At 51.8% G+C, this 14,841-nt stretch overlaps 1 long non-coding RNA gene across 1 annotated transcript in view; it reads left to right on the plus strand.

Moving 5' to 3' along the window:
* The window catches only part of LOC115031733 (uncharacterized), a 22,310-nt gene extending 7,928 nt beyond the window's left edge, over positions 1 to 14,382 (plus strand). The window contains exons 2-5 of the long non-coding RNA XR_003837388.2: positions 4,783 to 5,010; positions 5,115 to 5,191; positions 13,613 to 13,663; positions 14,109 to 14,382. This is a non-coding gene — a long non-coding RNA (uncharacterized LOC115031733). The remainder of the gene's footprint in view (positions 1 to 4,782; positions 5,011 to 5,114; positions 5,192 to 13,612; positions 13,664 to 14,108) is intronic.
* The last annotated feature ends 459 nt before the right edge of the window (positions 14,383 to 14,841 follow it).

Raw genomic sequence — 14,841 nt, forward strand, 5'->3', positions numbered from 1 at the left:
AGGGAGTGTGTCCAGGGTAGACAAGCACAAGGGGCCCTGTCTGCTAGACACTGTCACCTCTCCTGATGGCTTAAGTGATACTGAGATTTCCAGTGGAATGTCCGGAGAAGCATCAGGCTGTTTTGTGTAGACGGCTGGGAGGAGAATGTAGCTGGGCAGCCTGACTTTCCCCAGTACCTTAAGATAGAGAGGCTCTCTGCTTGGCAGAGATGGTCTCCACCACTGGCAGTGGTTTGAGTCACAGTTTCTTCTATCTGAGGAGAACGTCCTTGATCCAGTATTTAACCAGAAACTAACATGGGCTTACTCAACACACTCAATGGTAATAACAGTTACCTCCCCCCTCCCCCCGCACCCCAGAAGCTTTCCTGGGGGATGCCAGCCTGAATTCACTAGGCTCCTTCTTGTTTGATGTCTGGCAGGTGTCCTGTCCTGGGTTGGTCCTCCATGACATCCTGTGGCTGGCAGAGGGAGTCATGGAGAGACCGTGGTCGAGGTAAACTGCTCACGAGGCCCGCCTCTGGGAACAGGCTCGCGCGGGTTTCCATGTTCTGTTTGCTGATTATGGTGCGGGACTGTCCCCTGCTCCTCCACCGTCCTTCTGACGGTGCCCTGCTGCAGCCAGGGCAACAGATTGGTCTAGGGACCAAGACTTTGGCTCTGCCTACCATGGCATGAAGCTTCTGCGAGGCTTTCCTGGGTCTTGCTGCCTCCCCTCCCTATCCAGGGCTCTGGAAGAGCCGAGAGGGATTTGTGCAGCAGTCCCTGGAGCAGGAGAGACCATGGTCACTGATGTCACTGTGGCCTATTCAGGCTCCAGCACAATAGTGTCACTAAGGACTCTTGACTCAGAAGACAGGCCAGGAATGGTGACTCATCAGCTGACCTCCTGGGTCAGCACTGGCACCTGACTTTAGGCTTGGGACACTGCTTGGGACCATATAGCCCTCCCAGGAAGTGAGACTAAGCCACTGTGAACACTCCGTGTCCCACGTGGGGTAACGCCTGCGTGAGCTGGAGAGGCAGGTGCGACTGACTTCTGCACTCCCCTGTTTGCGTTTACCCACTTTACAACTCTCCTTCTTCATAACCCCATGCTTCCAAGCCTGACAAAAAGAAGACCCTCGGAAACCCAGCCAGCTTCTGCTATGTGAGGAGTTTGAGGCTAGCCTGAGCTATAAGAGCCTCCATCTTGAGATGACAAAAAAATAAACAAGCAGAAAGAGGCCCCGCGGTCCTGCTAAGTGTGGCGGTTAATCTTGTCTGTCAGCTTGAGTGGATCTGGAAGTGACTAGACAACGATGTGTCTCTGGGCAGATCTGTGAGCACTTCCTAGAAGAACTACCCTGGGGGTGGGGGCGGACAGGGAGAAGAGTGTGTGTGTGTGTGTGTGTGTGTGTGTGGACTATCCCCTAGGGCTGTGTGGTGTGCTGCATGCAGAAACAGCAAAGACAGTCCTGTCCCAGGAAGCTCTGCTGCAGCCAGGGCAACAGATTGGTCTAGGGACCAAGGCTTTGGCTCTGCCTACCGTGGCATGAAGCTTCTGCGAGGCTTTCCTGGGTCTTGCTGCCTCCCCTCCCCATCCAGGGCTCTGGAAGAGCCAAGAGGGATTTGTTATTGCTCTGCCCAATTAGTCTCTGATTAAAGGTTTAAATGGCTTAAAAAGACAGAGCAAGGGCTGAGCTGGAGGAAGAGGAGAGAGCGGCTGTGTTTATGGGGTAATAAAAGAACGGCTGAGCTTCCAGGCTCTGCTGAGTGTCTCACAGAAGCAGGCCCTTTTGCCAGCTAATTCGGGGTGTAATAAATACTAATCTCTCTAAAGCGGCCCCTGGAAGCCTTCAGAAAGCCCTATCTTCTGTAATCAGAGCTCCATTAAACAAGTTCCTTGTGCACCCGCCCAGCCTGACGCGGCGGCAGGGGTGACCTCCGCTGGCCTCAGCCTCCCCTTCCTCCTCAGCTCCTGTGGCTGCCCTGGCTCTACCCTCCCTCTGGGACGACTCTAGGAGGCCACCAGCTACACACACGGGCCTCTCTCTCCTTCACAGGGCCCTGCCAGCAGTGGGCCAGGGTGTTGCTCTCTGGGCAATGAGCTCTTGGGCCTCATTTCACCCCATTTCACAGCCACAGCAACTGAGGTGCAAGGTGCTTGCCTTGCCTGGGGTCTCAGGTGGCTATGCCCCAGCTGTAAGGGTTACAGCCGTAAGGCCTCCCTGGCCTCCTCTGTTGTCAAATCACCTTGTGCCTCAGTTTCCCCACACGGGCTCTGGTCCCCTGCAGCAGGACGGGCAAGGACCTCATGATGTGTACTAAGTCTGGTGACCTGTCTATCATCCCCACAGGCCACTACAGGACTCCTGCTCCCTCCTCTGCCCCAGGGTGGTGCTATGGTCCGATCAGATCACGTGGCCCTCGGGGCTAAAAATAGCACAGAGCACTTGGGGTTTCCCCATGACCTCTGCAGTCAGGTCAAGTGTTCACGGCCTTCCTAAGCTAATTATGACAGGCCCCTGACCCCTCACATCTGCATCTGGGCTGGAGGGGTGAGCAAGGTTCTGCTCCTGAAACAGTGGGCAGATAAAGGTTGGGGCTGCAAACCTGTCCCCAATCTGCTTGCTGCGGACAAATTCTTTCAGGCCTTCTCCCTAGAGTGCAGGGGTTGGGCCTCAGTGGCATTCTGTGAGAATTCTATGAGAGGAATTCTATGAGAGAAGCTGTAGTTGAGGCTATAGCACAGGCCTGGCAGAGGCCTCGGGCCTCTGTGAACCCCTGTTCCTTCCACAAGGCTCCAGACAGGTCATTTAGCTTCCTCCTGATCCGCTCAGGTTGACAGCTCATGCTAACCGCCACGCTTAGCAGAACCAAGGGCCTCTTTCTGCTTGTTTATATTCGTTGTTTTGAGACAGAGGTTCTTATAGCTCAGGCTAGCCTCAAACTCAGTATGAAGCAGAAGCTGGCTTTGAACTCCTCATCCTGACAAGTCCCGGGATGTTCTTCTGAGTTGTCATTGGGACAGAACTGGCTAAGAAGCAGACCTGGGAGACTGACATCACACGTGAGAGTTGACCCTGACTATCGGTCCTCTGCGTGTGGCATGCACTGTGGACCTGGTATGTGGGATCTGTTCTCAATCTGTCCATGACTCAGATTTTCTAAACCTGTCTCTGTCTCTCTGTCTCTATATCTCTGTCTCTGTCTCTTTCTGTCTCTCTGTCTCTGTCTCTGTGTCTCTGTCTCTGTCTCTCTCTCTGTGTGATTCCTCCAAGGCTCCTCTTGCTTCTTCAGAGTGTATATGTGGCAGTCCTTGGCTCGTGACCAATGGCTCCAGAGCTCCAGTCTCTGCCATGCCCCCACACAGCACCTCCTGGGAAATATCTATCTCTGTTCTCAGGAAACCTTCCTGTAATGACACCAGCCATTGCCTCTGGGCCTTTAGTCTAGTGTGAGTTCATCTAAAGTCACTTTTGCTGCAGAGACCTTGCCTCCAAGCAAGACCTTGTCTTGAAGCACAAGGGACTCTGTTCAGGGTTTCCCCTGAGTCAACTCTCTGGTTTCATTGTTAGGTACTGTGGTCCTCATTGGGACCTTAAAAAAAAAAGCATGGAAAGTGTGTCTGTGGTTGTCCACTGACGCCGGGTCTCTTGTCATCCACGCACTGGGTGCTTGTTTAAAGTCCACAGCACTTCTGCACATGTCTGACGTTGTCACAGTCTCTTCCCATTGTGGACACACATACCTAGCACCTCGAGGTCTGGCCAGCAGGCCTCCCCTGTTGGGATCGACTTTATTCTCATGAGTCAAAAAGAACCCTCTCTTTCCTTAAAAACGAGTCGCAATGACTTTCATGATTTGACACAATTGCATAATCTATATATTAACTATTACTTAACAGAGCAGGTAAGAGTATGGGTACCTCACCAGGTCCTCACCTGTCCCCATCTGCTTCAAACTTGGCCAAGGCGAGACTCCAGGGATCCAAAGAGGCAGGCCCAGGCCCTGTGCACGGTCTGAACTGAGTCTCCAAGCAGGGCTGTTTGGGAAGAGGTGTCCCCTCCCTCAGAGGCCTTCCCTACCTGTAAGATGGGTGAGGATGAGCATGTGGTGTGGGTCAGTCAGTCACCAGACTCAGTGTGCTGCAGTTCCCAGGACCTATGGCACAGAGGCACTCGACTGAGCTGAGTGAGGGCCTTCAGCCATGCAGAACCCCTGAGTGGTCCACCAGGGTGGGGCTACCAGCCTGGCTGGGAAGTGTGTGGATAGCAAAGGCCATCTGGGAGAGAGCGGGGGCACAGGCCCTGGCCTCAAATCTGGAGGAAGGAGGGAGGGAGGGAAGCTCTTGCGGGGCAGGGGTGGGGGCTCAGGTTTAAAAGGTGGAGAAAATGAAGCTGAGGCCAGTCTGGGCTTTGATGACCAGACACCGCTTTTTCCTCCTGGGGACGGGGCCAACGGTCCTGTCTCTCATCCCTCAGCACGAGGTCAGTAGGCAGCCAAGAGGAAACCAAGTTTGTGGAAGTCAAACCTTGCCATAAGTGAGTGAGGCTCGAATGGTGCCTCCATGCTTCCCAAGGAAGACTGGATGCTTCCAGAGTCTGGTGTCTTTAATGACACAGGCAGTTCCTCTGTCCGAGCCACTGAGATCCTATTAGGAACCCAGGGGACCCAGCTACAGCTGAGGAGCAGAGGCCCTGCAGATCCCTAGTCTGCGTTTCCACAGGACAAAAGCCCCGTTGCTCAGCCCCATTGCAAGAGCTTGTCTGCTTTTATTTATTTATTTTTTTTTTTTAGTTTTAAATATTTGTATGTGTGTAGTGGCTATTCCTGGTTGTCAACTTGACTGTATCTGGAATGAGCTACAATCCGGAATTGGAAGGCTCACCTGTGATCCTGATCTGGAGGCTGGGAGATAGAAGTTTCTGACCTGGATCTTGGTATGGAGATCTTGAGGCATAGTGGCTATGAATCCCAGGAGACTGCGGCAAGGAGATCTCTGAGTTCAAGGTCATCTGGGACAAAGTAAGTACCAGATCCAGGCATGGTGGCACACACCTTTAATCTCAGCCACGCCTTCTAGTGGAGACCTACATTGGAAGATCCTTCTTTGCCTGCTTGCCTTGTAGGACTGAGCAACTGCTAGATCCTTGGACTTCCATTCACGGCTGCTGTTGATCATTGTTGGGGAGTTAGACTACTGACTGTAAGTCATCAACAAACTCCCTTACTATACAGAGACTACCCATAAGTTCTGTGACTCTAGAGAACCCTGACTAATAAAATGTGTGTTGGTGTTTTGCCTGTGTGTATGTCTGTGTGCAGGAGCCAGATCCCCCTGGAACCGGAGTCACAGATCGTTGTGAGCCACCATGTGGTTGCTGGGATTTGAACTCGGGACCTCTGAAAGAGCAGCCAGTGCCCTTAACCACTGAGCCATCTCACCAGCCCCTTGGCATGTCTGTTTTTAAATGAGGAAACATTTACAATCAGTATCTAAGCCACAGGGAATATCCTGTAGACTGAGAACGACATTCTAGACTTGTAATTCCAGTGCAATTGGGGCTGAGACCGGGGGGACTGATGCAACTTTGAAGCCAGCTTGGGCTACATAGAGAGTTGCAGCTAGCCTGGGCTAAGGTGAGACACTATCTCCAAACAAAAGCAATAAGCAGAGAGGACAAATCCCAAGACAGAACAAGAAAAAGGTATTTACATGTGCAATGGACTCTACCCAGAATGGCCCCTATGCTGCCGCTGGGGGGGGGGTGACTTTGTCCCCTGTGTCCCCTGTTCCAGGGTGCCCTTCAGTCTTTCTGAGCAGTTGGCATACCCCAAGGTGATGGGCCAGGGTCTCCTATTCTCAGACAGGAGGGTAGGGCAACTTGGAAAAGGTTTTGTAGCATGAATGGCATCTGAGATCAGCCCTGAGCCCAGTCCTGTCCCAAAGGCCCACACTGGGGCCACAAATATGATTTGTCCTAGAAGCATCCGATGAAAGATAGCTGAGACGGAGGTGCCAAAGACCAACTTGAACCTATTTTCATAAAAACCACTCTAAATGGGCAGTTTTAGCCCTTGTCGAGAAGGGGCTGGGTGCAGTCCCCTGTCGAGGCAGGGAGAGGGCTGGGAGAGTCTGCTGCCTCCCCTCCCCCACCCAGCAGACCCACATATCTATAAACACGTCAGGACAGTTGTAAAAGAGATAGATTTCACTCCCCGCAATGTCCCCACCGGTCTGTCGCCAGATAATTCACGACCCACTTTTATGACCGAGTTCCCTGGGTACATGTGGGTCTGTGAGGCCACAGATGGCAGCCAGCTCAAGCCAAATGTTGACCAGACCCTGGATCTCCCCTTGCCATCCTTCTGATCTGAGAAAGTTACTTTCCATCTCTCAGCCTTGATTTCTCCATCAGCAAAGGGAGGGTGGAGATAGGAGACAATAGTGGGTGGTAATGTCGGGAGCCAAGCGAGCCCCAGACATGACTGCACACGGTCCCTGATAGATGAGATAAAAAAACACGAGGCCATTGGAGAGTCCATTGGTGGTGGCTCAATAAAGGGTGCTGATTGACATCGTGGGTAGAGATGAGGCACTTGGGGTGAGCCTTTTAGACTTGAACTGGTGATAGAAAGAGATAGCTCATTAGAATTGGACTATTTCCCAAGGGAGGAGGGTGATATCCCGCTTTACAGAAGGCCACATGCAGGAGACAGGGTAAAACTCTTAAAATGTAGGGGTGCGGTCCAATGTGGGCCCCTGTGAGGCCAGAGGCCTCTACCTTCACCTCAGCCCCCACCTAAGCCTCCACCTCAGCCCTCACCTCAGCCTCCATATCAGCCTCCACCTCGGCCCCCATCTCAGCCTTCACCTTAGCCCTCAACTCAGCCTCCACCTCAGACTTCACCTCATTCCTCACCTTACCCCTCACCTCAGCCCCCACTTCAGCCCCCACCTTAGCCCCCACCTCAGCCCCCACCTCAGCCTCTTCTTCAGCCTTTACCTCAGCCCCTGCCTCAGCCTTTACCTTAACCTTCACCTCAACCTCCACCTCAGCCCTCACTTCAGCTCTCACCTCAGTCCCCACCTCAACCACCACCTTAGCTTCCACCTCAGTCCCTACCTCAACTTCCACCTCTACCTCTGCCTTAGCCCTCACTGCAGCCTCTACCTCAACTTCCACTTCAGCCCCCACATCAGCTTCCATCTCAACCCTTATCTCACCCCTCACTTCAGCCCCCACCTCAGCCTCTACCTCAGCCTTTACCTCAGCCTCTACCTCAGCCCTACCTCAGCCCCCACCTCAGTCTCCATCTCAGCCTCCACCTCAGCCCTCACCTCAGTGTTCATGTCAGCTTTTGCCCTCAATTTCCTTTGTTAAAACTCTTCATTGAAAGCCCTTTCAACAAGGATCTATTCCCCTGGCCCCTGCTGTGTGTGTGGCTGGTTCTGGTTGTGGTACTAGTGAGCAGCACTGTCCAAAGACTCTCTTTGGTTTAGTTTGGTGACAATACATGAGAGTGTCTGGAAGGAGGTCAGGAACAAGGCTACAGGACAGGCTGAGGCTGCCTCCCAGAACCCTGACAGACCTCAGTCTTCAGACAACCAGGCCCCCTTTCATCTTGGTCCTGCGTTTACAGGAGTAGCCGATTTCCCAGTCCACTCATGTCTTCCCAGTAAGACATGCAGCTCAGCTGGGTCAGGAAGTCCAAGTGTAGCTGCAGACAGTGAACTCCCAACCACCTCACAAGCAGGACAGACCTGTGGCCCCACAGAAAGGTGAGGACTGGGTCAGCCATACCCCAAAGCCTTGATCGTTATCTCAAAGCCTTGGCCTCTTCTGTGAAGGGTCAGCCTCTGAGGACACAGCTCTTTTGTAGGAGAAAATGAGTCTTAGAACTCCTGGGGCTGAGCCTTGTCATAGTACTTATGTGACCTGGATACGTTAGTATAGGGAGGATCAGGGAGGTGATCTGCCCAGAGCTTAGCTATGGGTCCTGTAGACGGGATGTTCCTGGGATGGATGAATGGATGGACACTGTACCCCCAATCCCAGGTCTGTGGGAAGTGCACTGGGAATGCCTGACATCCACTAACTCAAAGCCGCCGACCTGTGACACTATTCCTGTAGGCGATGCAGCCATCTAACACAGGGTCTGCATGGTAGCACCATGCTGACAGCTCCTGCCCAAGTCGACCACAGTTCTGAGAGCAATGGAAGGAGGTTATATCTGGGCTCACCTTTGCTCTGTCAAGTTGAAACATACATTCATTAAACCAACTCAACCTGAGGGCTACTGTGGTCAAATCTCCAAGTACAGAAACTTTCTTCCCGGATGAGGAAAGAAAATTGAGCTGTTGTCTCTGTGTGTCAAGGAGCTGTTCATATGTTCACTTATCCACAAGTTTACTTATCTACTCACCTACACAACCGTCATCTATCAACCATCTACTCTAGCCATCCACACGACCATTACCCATCTTTCATCTGTAAATCCATGTAACAACCATCCACTCATCGTCCATTAATCCATCAAACCATCATTCATCCACTCATCCATCCATCCACCCAGTCATCCATCCATCCACCCACCCATCTATCCATCCACCCACTCATCCATCCATCCATCCATCCTTCCATCCATCCATCCATCCATCCACCCATCTATCCATCCACCCACTCATCCATCCATCCATCCATCCATCCATCCATCCATCCATCCATCCATCCATCCACCCATCCACCCACTCATCCACCCATCCATCCATCCACCCATCCACCCACTCATCCACCCACCCACCCATCTATCATCCATCATTCATTTGTCTATCATCAACCAATCATCCATCCATCCCTCTATCCATCTATCATGTATTCATCAATCATTTATTCACCCACCTATCCATCTGTCTGTCTATCCATCCATTCTTCAATGCCCATTTCCATCCCTTCCACTCTCCCGCTGTGCAGTTGGTGTACCCTAAGCACACAGCCCTGGACCTGCCAGAATGACAAGGTAGCAGCTCCGAGAGGTGAGGTAGCCCCATAGGCAGGGCATATAGGCAGGTATGTGGGGCAGATGCCATGAGTTGGCCTGCTTCTGAAACAGCCCAGTGTGGGTGTGAAGAGGGGTGGGGCCTGGCCAAATGAAGGATGAACTGCTGGGTGGGGAGTTGGCTCAGGTGAGCTATGGAGGTTCTCCATGGACATGGATGTGTAGAGAAAGCGGAGCATCCTGAGCGGGTCTGCACGTGGGGCGTTCCACACCACGAGCACATGCCCAGCTGTCTTTAGAAGTAGATGCTGCACCAAGGCTGCCGCCCCACTGCCTGTGTGTGTCACACGGCCCTGCTTGTTCTGTGGACAGGCCTCAGGCTCCCTCCTAGGGCCTCTCCAGCAGATCTGTTTCCTGTTTCCTCCTTCCTCTGGACACCCAACAGCCCTTTGCCCTCATTCCAAACCTCCCACACTTGGAATAGCTGGGCCTTGGCTGGCAGACCAGAGTAAAGTGACTGTCACATTTGATACCCGCTGTTAAGCGTGAAGACTCAGTGGCACTTGGAGCAGACACCTCGTGTGAAGGAAGCTGCCATTCTTCCCTTCGAGGACAGAGAAACTGAACTCTGGGAGCTAAAAGCACCCCCAAATCCACCCTCTAGTTTGGGATAGTTCTGCTCTGACAAGTCCACCTGACCTCAATGTTAGCTGTGGTCCCATGTGGTCTTATAGACTTGGGTTTGGTCCATGTTCATCAAATAAGACTGGAGACACAGGCTCTAGCAACTGCTGACTTCCTGTGTGTGGGAATCTTCCCCAGAATAATGTGGGCATAGGAACAGGTGAAGCCTGGGGTGGGAATCTTCCAGATGAGTCTTGATGTCCCCACAGCTTGTGCCTGGCTAAGGAGAAGCAAGTCCTGGCTCAGGGCCAGTGTCCAGAATGGGCTTTGGGCTTCCTATGAGAAATAAAAGCCTTGGTGGGCTACACTGGAGGACAGCGTCCCACATAGACCTGTGGGGATGGCTCCTCTGAGCCAGCCCTGAGCTGAATGCCAGGCAGAGACTCTATAAGTCCTGCCCCTGAGACATACTGGCTCTGCATGTCCGGGGACAAACGCTGGCACTGTATGTCAAAAAACCCAGCAATACTCAGGTCTTCCAGGGTTGAAACTTCCCCTATCCTCAAAATCACATGGATCTCAGATGACCTGGGGTCATCTGAAAAGTTTCCTGGGCTGTCAAGGCAAACGAAAACATACTGCAGTGCTTAAGCCACAGAAATTTGTTCTCTCACTGTCTGGGGCCAGAAGAGCGAAGTCCAGATGTGGCAAGGTTGCACACCCATCCCAAGGGGGAGTCCTTCCCTCCGTTCCCTTGATTTGTCTTGGGCTTGTCCCTGAGGGAGGATTTGTGCTGAAGACGACATTTCTGATACCCAACCGACTCTGATACCTGCAGCAGCTCCTCACAGACCCACACTTACAATGAGAAATCCAGACCAGGTTCTGATGACCACCCAGATGTGCGTCACAGTGCCTCAAAACATCTCTGGGGTCAGAGAACCGGGTGCAGATCGATCACACCTTGGCAGAAATGCGAGTTTCCCTTAATCCCAGAGCACCCCAGGTAGCCCTCAGCAGGAAAACCACACAGGACCGTTCTCTGTGCATGGACATGCTAGGATGTGCCAGAATCTGTGGCTTGTCTTCTCTTGTCCAGATCAACATCTCAAGTCAGAATCCCTGTGTGGCCCAGCAATGAGCCCTGCACTTAACACAAAAGTCTTAAACGAGATCCTTCAATTTTAGCAGGAGACATGGACAGTAAATGTGTGGCACTGGAATGACCAACATGACCTGCTTCCGTCCACGCCCAAGCTCAAATGTTTCCTTGAATTTTAATAACATGGGTTGGAAACTTCTGAAAAAAAAATTCTAGGTCCATTTCTTAACATCAAGCCAATCGGTCACTGTTGGGTTTTGTTTTGTTTTGTTTTGGCTGAGGGCTTTCTTCAGAGATGAACCAAAGACACCCTGACACCACGACCCCAGCTGTGCTGATAGAGTTTTCTGTGAAGTGTAGAATTCATACATTACAACCGCGAGGATACTTCAGACATTAACATATTTAATCGTGTATTTTAAGGAAAAAGAAATCCTGAGCTAAGGGGCTTTCTAGAAGACCCACACTTAGCAAGCCCCCAGGCTCTGGATGCTCTCTCTCCCCTGGTGCCCCTGACGCTGACATCTGTTTTATCTCTATGGCTGATATGTGTCAGGCTTCATGATGAATTGGACCACGTGCCTGCCCGTCAATCACCAGGCAGCCGTGTGGCCACAAATGGAGACTCCAGTTGGGCCATGTAAAGGTTCTGAGTTAATTTACCGTATCTGGACCCCCCTCCATTGATCGAGTGGGAAAACCATTTGTGAGGGGTCAGTTGCTTGACAGGCACCATGGTGGACATCTGAAAGAGTCCAGTTGATAGGGAAGACATCTTTAGGCAGTGCAACCTCAGACCTGTTGCTTCTGTGGTTATTGTGGGTTTTATTTTATCAACTCAAACAGCAGGATACTGTGTTGTGAGGTGTACATTTCTGGCCTGGGGTTATCTGAGACACGTCCCTTCTCTCTCACATACATCCATGGGTTTATATTAATAATGTAACATCCTGTGAATACACTGCGGTCCCTGTGCCAATTTGCACACTGAAGCCCTAACTTTCCAGGGTGCCAGAGTAATGTTGCCTTTGAGTGATGAACAGGTCTAGCTAAGTCATGAGGGGGCCCCTTGGTGGGATTAGCATCCTTATAAGAAAGGGGGTGGGGAGTCTGTGTGTCTCTGGGAGCTCACAAGGAAAGCACAAAGGCAGGGGAAGATGGTGGCCATTTGCAAAGCTAGAAGCATCCTTCTCTGAGCCTGACAGTGCTGGTAGCCACAAGGGTAGCCTTTGGGCCGTGGGAAAATAAATGGCTGTCATTTGAGCCATCCTGGCTGTGGTGCCTGCTGCAGCAGCTAAAGCCGTATACTTAGAAAAGAAAAAACAAACTCAACTGATTGTGTGTGTAGGTGTTTCTCAATGTTACTGCCTGTAGTCCCAAGGTGTGTGTGTGTGTGTGTGTGTGTGTGTGTGTGTGTGTTTGTGTTCAAACATACACAGTGCATGCCCTACTCCAGGTAGCTTTGTCTGCACACACACACACACACACACACGCACACACAGCCTGGAGACATGAGGTTTTTTTTTTTTTAACATAGTTCCTCACTTAATGTTTTGTTTGTTCATTTGTTTTCTGTTTTGTTTTTAATGGCCTTGGATAGAACCCAAAGGCCTCTTGAACTCCTAGTCCACCCCAGGGACTTTGATGGGCATCAGGTGAAGGGCCCTTCACACATCCAGCACTATCTCTGGTGGCTCCTGTTAGAGAGCGAGCCTTCCTGGTCCCTACCTCACCATTGAGTGATATCCTGGGCCAAGATGCAGAAGCACATGGTCCCCAGCTCTGTGGGGTCAGGGTGGTGAGCCGTCACCTGCTGGGCAGGAATCTGAGCAGATGTGTGGCTCAGGAGTGGTTAACTGTCCAGTGGGATGGATGAGCTCCTAGCTTAAGTCCCAGGTGGAGCCGCTGAAGGATGGTGAGAGAGCATTCATGCTTGGGGTCCAGCCTGATGGTTCAGTCTGAGGTCCAGACACAGCCCTGGGTTTCATAGCCGCAGTCAAGGCTGGTTTCCGGTCACCGGCAGTGGTCTCCCTCCCTTCCCCCCAGATGCACATTTCTCTCAGCCAAAAGGAAAAGGCAGGCGAATTAGTGAACCTCTCAAGTTCTTTTGTCTAGTCAGAAAGAGTCCTGTCTTCTCCATGGCCATTCCAATGCCAACACCAACAGCCATCAGTCACCAAGGAGGACAAGGCACATGGATAGCAGCAGGTGTATCCCTGAGGAGAGGTGTGTTTGCAATACTAGCATACAAGCCAGCCAGGACTTTGCTGTCCCCAGGCTGAGAGCATCACTAATCCTCAGTGTCTGTGCTACCTGCAGTTATCTCTCTGGCTCTGTAGAATCCAGGACCGGATGGGTTAAAGCGACTGCCTTTCATGATCAGATTCGAAATTCCCAGAGAAAATCACTGTTTTTCTGCATGGCCTCAGTGCCTGCCTCCACAGACAGCCTTAAATAGTTGTGAGACCCATGTGAGTCTGAATGGGTTGGGTAGGAGGGGGCTGACTCTGAACGCTCATATGAAGGATGCAGGCAGGGGTCAGGGGTCAAAGGTACTCAGCTTCATCCTCACTCTGCCCTTACATCAGTTGAATAGCTCTGAGCCTCAGTTTCAGGGAACCTGCCAGGGAGGTGGGTATGGGGGAAGAGGAGGAGGCAGTAGGAACAGTCCAAAGGCATCCTCAGCTACACCGTGAGTTTGAGGCCAGCCTGGGCCACACCAGACCCCATGTCAAAAAAGAATAAAAAGAAAAAAAAAGGAAGAACCCACAAACTTATGCCTATTTGTCAAAGATAGTTTTCTATATGCAGATACCAAATCCACTCATCTTAGGCGTCTTAAATAATAGCTAAAAATTTTTAAAATTATTGTTAGCCTCACTTTTTAACTTTTGCCTTCAGGTTCGCAGGGTTGAAAAATGGCCAGTGTGACATCATCAGAGCGAACTGCAGGTATGATTCTATGAACATCTTGGGGTGAGAGTTTTCTAGGTGTCCCAGGCTCCCAAGTCCAACAAGGAACCTTTGTAAGAGAACAGAGAAGACAGAGGGGACTTGATCCTGGCAAGGCCAGAGAGAGGCACAATGCAGGCAGAGTCTAGAGACGAGGAACAAGTGGAGTCCCTAGAAGCGGGAACAGACTGGAGCCATCTTGCACCTTGAGGGAGAGGGGCCAACAGCTGCTTCGGTTCCATGCTCAAGGACCGTGAGGCTAAATGTCTGGTGGAGATTTGTCTGCGGCAGCAACAGATACAGTTTCCTGTGCTGGTCCAGCCTGAGCTTCCGCCATGCCCCTGTTTCCCAGGCTACCTCCAGGGCTGAGGTTTGACCTTGGCCCCTTGCCCTTTGCCCTCTATCCTGTGACAGCTCCAGTATGGTTTTCTTCCCTATGAACTAGACGCCTGGTCGGCTTCCCGTGTGAGGTTGTGAGCTGACGGTGCCTGTTCCAGAAGGCAGCAGCTGCTGTGGATCTGAGGGAGTCCCTCGCCCAATCCAGGCCCTGCACTTCAGTAAGAATCCTTCACATTCAGGAATGTGGCGGCGGATGGACCTTGACAAATGCCTGAGCCTGGCAGAAGCATCCTGCCTGCTGGCCAAAGGTCTGAGCCAAGCCAGTTCCAGGATACCGTTGAGCTGTGTCTGGGCTTCTTTCTGACACTCAGGGCAATGGAGTGCTGACCGTAAGAAGACCAAAACAGAGCCAGGTTGGGTCTGGAACAAAGGGAAGCCAGTTTCTGGAGACCCTGACCTCTGGGAAAGCCATACCTGAACCCCACCAGAGCCAGTAAGCTTCATTTGATGAGAAAACAATTCAGGGGAGGTGTCCCAAACGGAGCCCAGCTCCAGGCCAGCGGTCTAGGTGGGGAGTCTTGGTGTCTTTACTCTGCTCAGTCACAGGTTGCTGTGGTTTGCATCTGGGCACCCCCCCGGGGTACCTCACCTGCCCTGTACCCCAGATTAGAATCGGTAATGTCTTCTCTCTGCAGGTTTCCCCGAGGCCTAGGGAGGAAAGTACAAATCTCGGTTTCCAATCAGATAAGTTGGTGCAGTCACAGATGCCTCTACTACTTGGGGCACTTTGGGGGTTCAGTTTCACAGCCTGACATACTCCCTAACAGCTCTGTCTCCAC

The sequence above is a fragment of the Mus caroli genome, unplaced genomic scaffold (genome assembly GCF_978045245.1).
Source record: "Mus caroli unplaced genomic scaffold, Mus_caroli_1 scaffold_10, whole genome shotgun sequence".
In the NCBI taxonomy this organism is placed as follows: domain Eukaryota; kingdom Metazoa; phylum Chordata; class Mammalia; order Rodentia; family Muridae; genus Mus; species Mus caroli.